This window comes from Hakea prostrata, chromosome 11 (assembly GCF_041222555.1).
Source record: "Hakea prostrata isolate BN-2017 chromosome 11, UWA_Hpros_2, whole genome shotgun sequence".
NCBI classification, from domain to species: domain Eukaryota; kingdom Viridiplantae; phylum Streptophyta; class Magnoliopsida; order Proteales; family Proteaceae; genus Hakea; species Hakea prostrata.
Window position 1 is genome coordinate 24640302 of NC_142610.1, and position 15027 is coordinate 24655328.

A 15027-nucleotide genomic window follows, 5' to 3' on the forward strand; every position below is an offset into this window, starting at 1 on the left:
ATTTTAAAATTTAAAAGTCTTAATTGATAACTTTTAACTCTTAAGTCTTAATCTTAATCGTTAACTTTTTAATTTTCAAATTTCATTCAGTTTTATTATCTTAAAATTTAAAAGTCTTAATTGATAATTATTAAGTCTTCATCTTAATCGTTAATGAGCTGTTTCAATTTCAGACTTTCAGTATTTCACATTTTAAAATTCTAATACATATGATGAACTGTTAACTTGAGTGAAGTCCATGATTTCATATTGAAACAATATAATTGTATTTATAGTAAGTCAATTACATAATACATATGAAACCATGAGACTATACATATGATAAAGATGTATCTAATAATGATTTTGACATGAATAGGAGTTGTAGGTCACCTGAATCATGACTGATCTAGATGTACGTTTATCATCTCCTTCAATCCTTGGGTAGTATAATTTATGTGAAACATTGAGTCAATTTGTCCCATTTCCAAAGAGATGTTAAATTTCTGGTTTCTCCCAAAAACATTACTATGGGAATACACAAAACTGCAGTTGAAATTCAACATGAGTATAGCAGCAGATCAGAAAAGCTGTATCAAGCCAGACATTTAAAAGTGTGACACCCTTCAAAAGGACCATGGTCTAACATTTCATTCATAAAAACACATTGAATTGTGGCCAACTCTTTGTTATGGATTATGTTTCATAGAAGAGATTATAAGAGGTTTGGGATACAATCACTTACGCACTGCTATACATTCAATAGCAGCAAAATTTTTAAGAGAAAACTAACATTCCTTACTCAATTCATCTCTAATTGATGTGGGTACTATAACATAAATACAAGACTCAAATTCCTAAATTGACTCAAAAAGATTACTCCAACTCACACACACACTCAAATGCTGCACACAAGACCCAAACCTTAAGGTTGGTTTGCTACGGGCCTAACCAAGATCAAGTATTAGATATAGCTCCAGGCCAAAAGGGTTAGGTTTGGTTAGGTGCAGCTAGGACTTTGAAAGGTCTCCTGGGTTATGGGAGAAATGGGATGACTTTCAGACTGAAGTTTGGGGTAATTTTATGTAAAATTGCCCATTGATATCATTTGGGTATAAAATTATCCATTCATATCATTTGGGTAGGTTCGGTAATACTCCAAGTTGATTAGCTTAGGCTTCAACACAAAATATGTGAAGTCTTGAAATGAGGAGAGCAAGGAAAAACTCCTTGGGATGGGTTCGGGGACTAAAGGTTCTCTGTTGGCCTGAAACTTGGACAGAACCTGGGTTGTAAGCCCTAGGAGATGCTGGCCGAGTTTGGTTGAATTTTTTATTTTAGTGACTCAGGGATTCAAATCAAGAATCTGATATATAGGGTTTGATGGTCACAATTGAAGGGGTTTTGGATCAAAAGTTCTAGTCTGTGAGGGGCTTGAGTTGTTGAAATTTGAAAGAATCTTGCTGCCTGGATTGGGTTCTTATAGAGTTTCTTGAATTATAGGTCAAGGATGATTGAATGGGGTACAGGGATTCAAAAAGAATTTAAAGGGGACAGAGAGAAGGGGATGGGATGCTGGCTGCCATACATCTGGATGGGGGAGCCTTGTAAGATACTTTGGATGCGTTAAGAGTGCTGATGTAGGCTGATTTCTCAAACAAAAGAACTATCTCAGCATGTCTTCACCAAGAACCATTTTATAAGATCCTTGAAAATACCATACCTAAGCTGAAACACTACTCTGATCCAGATAATAGCAGTAAAGCTGGGAGAATTTCATTAATATCATCAAGGTAAGTAGAATTAAGACTTAAACTGATTTTAGATTTTAGACTTGGACTAACATTTGGTCTTAAAGCTGACCTTTACTTAAGACTCCCAACTGAGGCTGGGTATTACAATTTACAACTCAACTTAAACAAAAGATTGACTTAGGCTCGATGACTTAAATAGAAAGCATATAAGGAAAACCCGCGCAGAGGGGGAAAAACCAACACCCCCCACCCCCCCCCCCGGGAAAAGGGCCGCGGCAGAAGCTGGACTAAACTGCCCCTGAATTAAAATTGGAATAATTACAAGTTGCCCTCACCCAACAAAAAAAAAAAAAAACTGAAAACAACTACGGAGTACTAGTATACAACTTCAGCGCTGCTGGGCAGCAAAATCAGGGGTTTCCTTGGGAATTAGGCTTCCACATGTCGTAGGTCTTGGGACCTATATCACTCCTACTATACTAATAAGAAAAACAATAAATGAATTGAGAAAATTTTGGTTTACATCTAACTTTTTAGGGTTGAAGTCATGAGTATATATTTTTGTATTGTTGCTTTAATTTTACCTATATTTTGTCAAAAAAAAAAATCATTATCAATAATTTATAATTTTTTTCAAATATGTGTGGGCCCCACAAAATTTTTGTGGTCTATTATTTAATTTAATAAAATAGTTTAGAAGTGGGACCCCAAATGGAAAGGTTATCTGGCTTTCATTCTTCGGCCCCCCACTATTGCATCCTGGGTCCGCCACTAGATGTAGGCAACTACTGAACCACATGTGATATGCATTCTGCTCGTGGATAGAAGCATTTTTAATTTGTAGGATGGACATGCAAACTTGGTACTATCTTTGACTGAAGAGTGCAATCATTAAGGTTGTTTACCTACCTCGAAATACCTAACCACTAACCAAGAATTCTAATTATTCCTAACCACTAACCAAGAAGAGATGATTGCAATCAAATTATTCCTGAAGAGGGAAGGGTTGGAGGTTGCAAAACGGAGAGCGAAGGCATTTGGGAGACGCCATTAGCTTGTTTACCTACCTCGATGCACTCACACGGAGCGATGAACAGTTAGCGTTTGATGTTCAGGAATTTGGATTTGTAAATTGTTAAAATATAAAACCCTTTAGTATAAAACAAAGAAAACCTATTTGCATTTAAATCCCTACATTTTTAATACCTACGCAGAATTCACCGATAAAAATTGTTGATTTCTTTTTTTTTTTGGTAGAATAAAAATTATTGATTTCGCTGGATGTGAAATCTGGTCCAAAGCCTTCATTCTCGATTCTTTCTCTAATCAGACAGATACTTGGCTACTACAATAGTATTATATTGCATGAATGAATTGGCAACCAATTGAAAAGAATCTTTAACTCTTAAGGATTACAAAAACACAACAGACAGGGTTCACATGTAATTATCTAACTGCAGCAACTTCAGCTCCCAAAGTAATTATCACTTAAATATTTGATATGTGAAATGTTCGTTTACCAAGGTGTTTTATCTATTAAATATTAAATTTTAAAAACTAACACGTAAACTACAAAACACAACAAGGGATGAGATTGCATTTAATAGGTTAGAGAAAATGGAAACTGATAAGACACCTTGCGTATGAAGTTCACAAAAACAGATTAGAAAAACACATCTTTTAGATTTTGTTGCCTGTTCATCTTGTTGCAGGGAAGAAGTTGGGAGGAAGTTCAGTGTTTGCGACTCCGACGAACGAGATGAAATTTATGATTTCTATTTTCAATAGTTGTTCCAGGAAAAAAAGCCAAAAATAAAATTCGGATTCTGAAGATGTCTCTTTCTTTTTTGAATGTTTTACCTCTAATTTCTCATTTTTACCTCTAATTTCTCAGAAGCAAAGTACCTGATATCTTGAGATTCATAACCTTTCTCACCTTAATAGCAAAAAATTCAAGTTCTTTGCCTGCAAAGATAAAGGAAGGAGTAGCAGGGAAGAAAAGCGATTCTACCGAATGAATTTTCAACAAAATTTCGATTATGTTTTGCCATTTGTCAGAAAATCGCCGTGGCATTTCTGGAGATCCATCAAAAACGGTTGATCAACTCGTTACATGTAGGATGAGATAACCAGATTATAAGGTGTGGAATCGAAGCACCTTTAGAAACCTTCATAGGAAGATTGGCCAACAACTGAATTTATTGCCCAATTGGAAATTTGGCCCCACACTGATGGAGTTTCATATCTGATCCAACACTCGAATAGCGGTTACAATTCAATTATATAAACCATAAAGATTTAGGTTTAAATTTATCATTGTAGGGTTAGTCGGTTGTGGTGGAGATATTATGGGATAAATAAATAAAAGAAGAAAATTTCAGTAGAAAAATTCCCTAAGCCACCTCATACCCTAAGCCACCTCATACCCTACGCCACCTCATACCCTACGCCACCTCATACCCTAACCCACCTCATACCCTACGCCACCTCAAACCCTACACCACCTCATACCCTACGCCACCTCATACCCTAACCCACCTCATACCCTACGCCACCTCATACCCTACACCACCTCATACCCTACGCCACCTCATACCCTACGCCACCTCATACCCTACGCCACCTCATACCCTAACGCCACCTCATACCCTAAAGCCGTCGTCACCCCAAGACCACCGGCACCCCAAGACCACCGGCACCCCAACACTTCTGAAACCCCCAAGACCGCCGGAACCCCGACTACGCCGGCACCCCAACACTGCTGAAACCCCCAAGACCGCCGGAACCCAAACCCTAAATTTTGGCAGAAAGGATTAGAAATCTTCAACAGACGCAATCCGAACCCTATAATAAAAAAAAACACAACAAAAAACAGAAAAATAAATTTACAAAACACGAACGATGCAACACAGTAGACACAGCAAGAAACAGAAAAGGCAATTAAGACAGCAATCAAGAGAGCGTAAATTAAATCAGATGGTAACAAACCTCGGTTGAGGGGATGTCTTAGGGGGGCTTCAAGTGCCCTAAAACATGTAGTTCCTCACTACAGGGAACCGTTTGCTCAGAAAAAAATATTAAAGAAACTAGGTCAAACAGAGATGATTCTTGTTGTGGTTTAATTGTCAGCATTAAATCGGATCACTAAACCTTCACACTTTGAAGCTGATAAAGCTGTTTACATGAGCTCCCTTAAAACGACACTCATTCGAAAGATTGTACTGTCAAACAAAAAGTCATAAAGATCAAACTTACTCCATGCTTGCTTCAGAGCATCATTCAAAACAGTCCGGCTAAGTGGAAGAAACGGCAACCGCTACACATAGAGAACCCTTCATCTTGTGTGAGAAAAATAGAATCCCTAGATCCGTCCAAATACTTGTATTACCATCACCCGATAATTTCTCGATACGAGTTAGGCCACCAGGGTATGGCTAACTTTCTTGTCAAGAACCAAACCTTTAACAAGCTCTGTGTCATCAACAGTACCGCCGACCTTCTTCACGATCTTGACGGAGAGAACAGCGTCGACCGCGAGAGGAATATTCACAGTACCGCTCACACGAAGTTCAACAATCAAAGACCGTTCTTCCGCTGACTCTCTCCTCCGAGCGCCGCTACTGACGAAGCTGTTGAGGTATTACCCAACTTAAACCCTAACCCTAACAGCTTCCCTCTATGCTTTTCTCTGTCTTTAATTTAACTAGCGTTTCATTTCACTGCTGCGTGTTTTTTCGGGAGCTGCGAATGGTGGAGATCAAGCCGTGTCGTTCAAAAGTCTAATAGCCGTTGATTTTGAGCATATGGTATTTTGGTTTTTTTAAGTGAAGTAACGGAGTATTTTGGCTCGGCTCAAGGAGATTTCAAACCAAACCAATTTTAAAGGTCCGAACCAAGCATTTCAAAATATGCCAAATCGAGGGAAAGTTTCTCCTTCGTTCTTCTTCTTCATTCCACCTTGCGAACGGGTGGGGTTCCGACGACGACGAGGGAGAAAGAGAGAGAAAGCTCCGATAAGGGTTCCGACGACTTCCTGTTGAAACCTGAAATCGTGCGAACTGACCGTGCGAAGGAGAGAAAGAGAGAGGTTAGGGTTTCGACGATATTTGCGTTTCCTTCTCCTTCTGCTTCTTCATTCTCAAATAACCGAATGAGAGAGAGCTGAGAAGGTGATTTCCTACAATGGTAAGGACGAACACAGAGGGACAATATTCTTGTTTTGATCGGTTTGTTCTATCGATTTTGTTTCACATCTTCTCTTTTTTTCCTTTTCAGGGGAAAAAAATAAGAAGAAGAAACCTTAGGGCTTCCTACATTTTCTTTACTTGATAAGGCTCCATTGAACAAGTTGTCTCATCCCTTAATTTTACCCAATATTTCAGAATTTTTTGGTATAGTAATTCTATACTTATTTTACTCTGAATTTCTATTTAAATGGACTTATGTTTTCAGTTTCTTTACCGATTTTTATTATTCTTTGCATATCCTAGTTGAAGCTAACTTGGAAATCTACCAGTCCAGTCCTTTTATGCATAAATTTTGTTTCATTACGTTAACTGCTGCTTCGGTTAGGACTCCAAAGAAGCTACAGGTTGTCAATTTTGTAACTAAGAGCTGTTTTGGTATGATTGCTGTTAAAATCTGAGGACGATGTGGATGTTGGGTGTTCTAGACTTGCTTCTGGATTGCTCATATCAAATGGCAGATACAGACAGGTAAATTGCTACGGAAACCAGTGAGAGTAAAAAGAAAAGTTGGAACTTGATTTGTTGAGGAAATTTTTTTTTAGTTCTGACCTGTGTATTGAAACTTCCCTTCAGAAGTTTTTTGCAATATGATTTTGGAAGTATGTAGCAATTCCATAGCATCTACTAATCCTCGGGAGGAACGAGTTGCTTTTTAGAAATAGGGATTTTTTTGTGGGAAAAGATCTTGAGGATTACTTGCCCTTTCGCATAATGTAGCGGGAGCCCACTCTAAAACACTCTATCCATACATAAATTGTAGATCCTCTACTCAGAGAATCTGTCTGTTGTCCTCTTATTGGGATGCAGTTCCATGTTCTAGCATTCAGGAATACTTCTGCCCAATTTTTATTTATACTTTCTTAGTTTTTTTGTAATTAGCTACTTCAAAGGGAGCACCCAAACATTCACCTAATCTGTTATTTTGCATTACGAGTGGCATCTCTGGCTTTAAAAAGTTCAATGGACTGGAGATACCTAGGGGCTATATTATCTGAAAATAAGCACTTGAGGTGGAATTGGCATTGTCTCCTATACAGAGGTCTTCTTATTCCTTTGGCATTTTATATTATGTGTTGTTTCAAGTTATTCTATTTCGAGTCCCCATACATGCCTAATTCCCCCTCCCCCAGTTATCACCAGTAAAAGTATTTCCGGAAGAAAGAGAGGTAATGTTCGACTTACTGCAGGTCAACAACGAATCAAACGGAGTAGGATAAGCGTTACCTCCAAGGTCGCTGATTAGTTTACCATCTACAAAAATCACCATTCTCAAGCAATGAATTATTTACTATGACAAAAATATTTCCACAACATGATTTGTCTTCATCTTGTCTTCTTTGATTACTCACTAAATTGCTAAATATGATTCTTGAAGGTAGTAGATATAATTAATGGCTCACAAGAAGATGCCCGGCCTGCAGTTTTGGTTAGTGCAACAACCATTGGTCATTATGGTCAGTTTTCAACACATAATCTGCTTATTGTTATTTATAGTTATGTTTGAGCATTGAGTCAATCTTTTGTTAATGTTTTCTTCTTGAAATAATTCCACTGATATAACTGCATTCATACTGTCAAGTGTTAGGTCTTGGTCATGAGAGAGGATGGCAATTGTAAAATCAGTGAGTTACCAGTTACTGATTTAATCTTTTGTTTTGCGTGCGTGTGTGGGCGCATACACTTCTTGTGCATAATTGCACTCATACATTAAACATGGTATGTTTATCTTTTATATTAAAAATAGATAGTGAAGACATATGGTTTTCCTTCTATTATATCCAGTTGAATAACCTTGAATGAATGTGCAGCTTGTGTAATTTGGATTTTTAGATTTGTCTGGCATTGGAAACACATGCAGTACTCAAATTTGTAGCCAGATCTACTGGGGTAATGAGTCCTAAATTCTGAGTTTTCCCCCCTGGCAGGTGGAAGGAAGGGCTTGTTTGTTTGGGGAGGTGAAAAATGGGGTAGAAAGTTTGAAGCGTAAAAGGCTTCGACGGCTAAATTCGGGAAATTCTCCTGAAATTACAGCGCATAATAATATGATGACCAGAAGTGGAGGAGACGGTTTAAGAATGTCTGCATCATGTGGAATGAAGTTTTATGGAAGTTCAGATGCCCATTTTCAATCTACTTGGTACTTCAAAAGAAAAGGAGGCATTTTTAAAGCGCAAGGTGGAAAAGTTTGACACTTCTAATCGGAATGGACTGATCAAATTCGGGAATGCCCCGTATTCTGATCCAACAAAAGAGGAGTTTGAGGATCCTTTAGTCTATCTTCAAAAAATTGCCCCTGAAGCATCAAAATATGGTATGTTTGTCGATTCTGTTTGTTTATAATCCAGAGAATTTAGAATTTTCTTGTCATTGGACTACTCTGTGCTTTGAACTTTACTTTTGCCAATAAAAATTATATGTTGAATCCTGTAGAAATTATGTTCTTATCTGATCTTACTTAACCGATCTGTTTTTGAATTCCTCTTTTCAATCCATTTGCCTGATTTTAATTGTTACTGGTGATTGCGGCATTCCTCCACTTTTCCTGGATTTTATAAAAATGCGTGTTCTTTCAAATTCTTTAATGAGAGCTTGGAGCTTGAATCATTAGTTATACAACTCGACTACTTAAATGTAGATGCCAGAGTGTTTCATTTAAACATGAATGTAGTATTCATGGCATCATGACATAAAGTAGATCATTTCCTTGTCATAATTAGGTTAAGTTGTTCTTTAGTTATATTTTACTCTAGTCTGTACATGCAAACAGTATTTTCTTCTTTTTTTATTTTTATTTTAATTGCTTCATCTCTTATGGTATTGACAGTAGTACCAATCTATGCTGTTCTAAGTTATCTATTTCATAGAGCCTCCACATGTTTCTTAACCCCCCCCCCCCCCACCCCAAAAAAAAATAAGAAATAGAAGAAAGAAAAGAAAAGATAGAGCCTCCACACTCTGAAAAAGTAGGAAATGTAGATGTGCTTTCTTAATTGCAGCTACTGTTCATATTTATTGTTCATATTTATCTGCAGGTTATGTGATAGAAAGAAAAGAAAAGATAGAGCCTCCACACTCTGAAAAATTTGGGTGTTGGATGGCAAGCACCAAGTGAACACCTGCACATTCAAATTCAAATTCTGATGGACCGAATCACAATGTTGGCTATTGGATTCTTGTTCTTATGTGTGTGGGTTTTGTTACTTTATTGTGATGTATTTTTTATGCAACCAAGATGTAAAAACATCTCTTTTTTAAGAATCGAATGTAGCTCCAGGTGGCCTTAAGACAGCGGTGGGTCCTGTGGGAAACTGAAGACCTAATTGAATTCTCAATTTTGTTATTTTGGCTTCGTTGTGCTAGTTTTTTCATGATATTTGGGACAAAGATGGTATTTATTTTGAACTAAACTCTTATAGGTACTGATTGAATCATACAACAAAGCTATTGTGTCGACTATTTCATGATATTTGGGACAAAGATAGGTTTTTACATTCTCTCCAAAGTTTGCATATTAGTACATTTCAACTCTCTAACTTATTTAAGTATTTTTTTCACAACAAATGAGAGATAGATAGGTTTTTAACCTTAGATCCAATTCAATCGAACATGAACATCCTGATAAGTTTGCTTGGTCAATTTATAGATAATATCAAGATACATCTCCTTAAATAACTTGGATTGTGATGAGGAGTGAATACATACATTCATACAACTTCATGTATTCAACTTAGGATCCTAGTCTTTACCAATTTTTTTAATTAAAAAATAAAGGTAATTTTTTCCAAACTCAATTGGCTATAAAAAACTATCATATAAGGACAATGATTGATCAAATTTAATTGACTTAAAGATGACTTTCAATTTGGGGAAAGTTGCAATCACGCGTTCTGAAAACCTATCTTGATAATGAAAGAAAACAACAGCCATGGTTCATTTCCCAACCATTAGGATCTCACTGGAAAAAGGTTATGAAGTTCATAGTACTTTTGCAAAGGATTTAATGAATAACTAGGTACCAAATCACCAACCTACACATATAGCTAAGCTTTCTTATATCATTCACCAACTCTAACAATAATAGTTGAATGCTTTTAGACTTGTTTCAGCACAGATTACAAATAAATATTCTATATACCAAATCCTGATGGAATCGAACCATCATCCCCTAGATAATATCTAGGTGCTCTCCCAGTTGAGCTAAGGATTCACCTAAAAAATCAAATATGTGAGAACTCTCTTAAGTTTTATAATGGAATTTCAATTTTAACACCACCGTTCACCCACGTACTCAGAAAATTGACCAAAAATCTTTACCTCAAATGATGAACTGTTAACTTGAGTGAAGTCTATGATCTCATATTCAAACCATATAATTGTATTTATACTAAGTCAATTACATAATACATATGAGAACCTCTTAAGTTTTAGAATGGAATTTCAATTTTAACACAACTGTTCACCCACGTACTCAGAAAATTTACCAAAAGTCTTTACCTCAAATGATGAACTATTAACTTGAGTGAAGTCCATGATCTCATATTCAAACCATATAATTGTATTTACAGTAAGTCAATTACATAATACATATGAAACTATGATACTATATGCCACCTCAGACCCTAACGCCACCTCATACCCTACGCCACCTCATACCCTAACGCCACCACATACCCTAACGCCACCACATACCCTAACGCCACTTCATACCCTAAGCCACCTCATACCCTACGCCACCTCATACCCTACGCCACCTCATACCCTACACCACCTCATACCCTAAGCCACCTCATACCCTACGCCACCTCATACCCTACGCCACCTCATACCCTACGCCACCTCATACCCTACGCCACCTCATACCCTCGGGCACCCTACAAACCGCCGGCAGCCCCAACACCGCCGGCCGCCCAACACCGCCGGCACCCCAAAACCACCTTCATGGCGCCGGAAGCCCAACCCAAGAAGCCGGCCGCCAACAACCGGAACCCCAAAACCACATTCATGGCGCCGGAAGCCCAACCCAAGAACCCAGCCGCCAGCAACCGGAACCCCAAAACCACCTTCATGGCGCCGGAAGCCCAACCCAAGAAGCCGGCCGCCAGCAACCGGAACCCAAAACCACCTTCAGGGCGCCGGAACCCCAACCCAAGAAGCCGGCAGCCGGAACAACGTCTAATCTGGACCCCCGCCGACGGTCCACATTTCACCATATTTATAAAGATGGCGATTCATCATCTTCCATGTTGGACAGCAGCCCTATACTTTCCTTCAGCTCTTGGGACTTCTCTTGAGGTGGTCCTGCAACTTCACATCAAAGATCTTGTAAAGTACCAAAAGGCTTCCAAACATGGACCTGTAACGAGTTCGGTTAACTTCAGCTGCATCGCCATCTTTACTTAATTTGCACCCAATTTGATGGGAGTTCCAACTGCGTTCATAAGCCCAGAATTGTTGAATACCTAAATCTGAACCTTGCTGTTTTGGTTTTAGATTCAAGTTCCAAAAGTCTAAGGTTATGGGAAATTATGGTTTCAATTTCTAGGGTTTCTACAGGGTAACCATGCTAGGGTTGAGGTCAAGTACTAGATGGGAGAGGAGAGGTTGTGTTTCTAGAAAGCAAAGGGATTTGGTGGAGGGAATTAGGAGATATGGGATTCTAGGGTTTTGGGGAAGAAGACAATATGCCGCAGAAAGAGAGGGGAAATAGTAGGGTGTGATGGGGAAATATTAAGGATGGGCACTTCTTGAATTTAGGAGGTTAGGGATGAAGAGTTGCTGAAGAAAAACACCAAACCAAGCTGTCGCATGAGGACCCTACTCTGCTATAGAATCCAAGAAGCTCTACCTCTGCTGTAACTCTCTCTGCAATATTTTTTTCATCAAAAACTCCTTTATTATTGTGTACTCATAGCCTTTTATTGGATGACTCCTACTAGGACCTATCTTCAAAACAAAATCTAAAGAGGACTTCAATTCTAAATATAACTTCAATTTAAAATAAGACTGCTAGAAAATTACTCGACTATAATTAGGCTCATTGGCTTGAATAGGTCTGCCCCTAAATTACCAGAATACCCCTAGAGCCAAAACCCTAAACACGAGTGACTTACATGTTACGCTAAGTATATCTAGCCATACAATTATACAAGTGGCAATGTTAAAACCATCAAATTGTAAAAAATTATTAAAAAATTACTTAACGTGTGGAACAATGAAAATTGTACGTCTAATAGACTCCCAAACCCTAAACCCCAAAATTCAAAACCCTAAACTCAAAACCCTAAACCCAAAACCCTAATGACCAAATTGCCCTTTATGACTAAAAAGGCCAAAATACCTTGTAAGGCCAAATCACCTAAAATGTCCTTTATGTCCAAAATACCCTTTATACTAAAAAAAAAAAACAAATTGTAACTCATGAGCAAAATCCCCTTTCGGATCAAATCACCTAAATGTCCTAAATGATGAAAATACCATCTAGGACCTGACCCAAAATGTTGTTTATGACGGAAATGACCCAAGTAAAATTCCAAACTGTCTCATACGAGCAAACTACCCTACATGACCAAAATACTCTTTATGCCAAAATGACTAAATTATCCCTGAATGACCAAAATACCCTTTATGCCAAAATGACCAAATTATCCCTAAATGACCAAAACTTGCTTATGCCCTAATGACCAAAATAACCTTCCTGTCTATAACATTTAAAATGACCAAAATACCCTTATGCCAAAATGACAAAAATGTACTTATGCCCTAATGACCTAAATTACCTTCTTGCCCAGAACATTCAAAATGAACAGAATGCCCTTCATCCTATTGACCAAATTGCCCTTTATGACTAAAAACGCCAAAATACCTTGTAAGACCAAATCACCTAAAATGTCCTAAATGATGAAAATACCATCTAGGACCAAATGACCCAAAATGTTGTTTATGACTGAAATGACCCAAGTAAAATTCCAAACTGTCTCATTGGAGCAAACTACCCTAGATGACCATAATACCCTTTTTGCCAAAATGACCAAATTATCCCAAAATGACCAAAATACCCTCAATGTAAACCTCTTGAAAGAGTGAACAGAATAAAATCTACAGACAAATGGGGAAAAGAAAGTATGATTTATGGGTTTCCCTGGTTTCTTATCCTCCCTAAGGATGCAACTGCTACGGGCGCCAAAATGATTTTCTTCCGTGAGACCTTCTCTTACATGGGTGCTCAAGAAGGAGATGCTTTGAAGGTCGTAGAGAGTTTAGATGGCCCCATCATGCAAGGATACGGTGCTCTTGCTAGGTCAATATCCAGTAACTTTTAATCTACGCTTGAGGTTTTTGAGTTCTTTTTTGCTTGCAAGCGATTGTAGTGTCAATTGATTGTGTCTCTGATTCGCTTGTCAAAAGCTCGAATAAACGGAGTTCAAATTCAGGGATTATCAACGGTGAGGCAGTCCGTCGGATAGAAAGGAATAGGGTTTGATTTTGTAAATTTCTAAACTACAAAACCATTCAAGGTAAAAAAATAAAATTGTATTTACATTGATGCCCCCGCACTTTTAATCCTAGCCGTTGGATCTTTCTTTTTCAGTTTTGTGGAATTTGCACCGTTAGCCGCAAATAAAAATCCTGGTGAGAAGACATCATTTCAAGTATATGGGTGTTTGTGCTGCGAGCAAAGAGAGGAGAGAGAGGGGAGAGGGAGAGAGAGAGGGAGAGAGAAAGTTTTGTTTTTTTTCAGTATATAATTGAGAAGTGGGACTCCTAATGGTTCATATAACGGCCCACATTGCGAAAAACCGTTAGTGCTTCCCCAAGGGAAAGTTATCTGGACTTTCATTCTTCGGCCCCCCTCCCCAGTGTTGAATCATGGTTTCGCCCTTGCTCTTAACTTAGCCTATTCTAACCCTAATGTTTAGAAGTCTTTAAATTCCTGTCACTGACCATGAATCCTGAAACTTGACGAACCAGCCAAACCCAAATCTTGCACTGATTGTCCTTGATTGGGTTGGGTCTTTATGATTGCCTTGTCCTACCTGACCTGGCCCTAGCTCTAACAAATTTGACATAAATTTAAGCATGACTGTGTGCTTGTTGCCTGTAATTTCCGTCGTTTTCTCCATTGTTTAATTTTTTTCCCCCCTTTACTATTTATTTATTGATGTGAGACATGTCAAGTTTCTGTTCTAACATATGCCATTAAGTTCGTTGTGATTTAAGGGTGCATGAGCCTAGCTTGTAGGAGAGTTCATATTAACTGTGAACTCTTAGCGTTATTTATAAATCTACTAGGTAGAAGCAATGGTTCGGATACTCTAAATTAGATATTCAGAATATAATGTATTAAGCAATCATGCGTTTAAATCACAAACCCTAATATTATTATCTTAACTATTGATGGCTTATCTTCATCTAGACATGTAGTGAGATGGTAATGCCCATCGGCCGAGGTAGCAACGACACCATGTTCCCAGCTGCACCATTCAATTTCACTGCCTACGTACAAAACTGCAAGAATTCATATGGTGCGAGTCCTCGGCCTCATTGGATCACAGCTCAGTTTGGTGGTCACGTAAGTCTTAATTACTTAGCATGACTAACAAAACTTCCTTCTTCTTCTTCTTCTTACAACTTCATTCCTGAGATTAATGGATTAAAACTGCAGGATGTTAAGCGTGTTCTTGAACGTTTTGGAAGCAACGTCATATTCTCCAATGGACTAAGAGACCCATATAGCATTGGGGGGTTAGTAACTTACAATGTGTTTTAAGTCTCTATGTATCAATCTATTATCTGTTTGTTTAGCAATCTGACTTTGCCTGTTCTAATCACTAGGGTATTGGAAAGCATATCTCCTAGCCTTGTTGCGGTCCGCACGAAAAATGGTTTGTCTTCTACTTCTTATTTTTCTTTGGCATTTTAAAAGCGAGTAGGAAGTTATATCAGTTGGCAAAGAAGAACACCTCATAATGAAAAATCATGAGTTCATCCTTAAGATATTTATTTACGAAAATCTTTGTGCATCATCTCATTGCTTGGACATAGTAAAT

At 38.0% G+C, this 15027-nt stretch overlaps 1 long non-coding RNA gene across 5 annotated transcripts; it reads left to right on the plus strand.

The window, feature by feature from the left end:
- The first annotated feature begins 5620 nt into the window (after positions 1–5620).
- LOC149001062 (uncharacterized) lies at positions 5621–8133 on the plus strand. Of its 5 annotated transcripts, none has more exons than XR_016170861.1 (5): positions 5621–6448; positions 6860–7211; positions 7356–7434; positions 7560–7696; positions 7906–8133. It is a non-coding gene; the product is annotated as an uncharacterized LOC149001062 (long non-coding RNA). The 5 variants fall into 5 exon arrangements; XR_016170860.1 differs by having other exon boundaries at positions 5621–6124; positions 6316–6448; positions 6860–7434; XR_016170858.1 differs by having other exon boundaries at positions 5621–5918; positions 6009–6448; positions 6860–7434.
- Positions 8134–15027: the final 6894 nt, after the last annotated feature.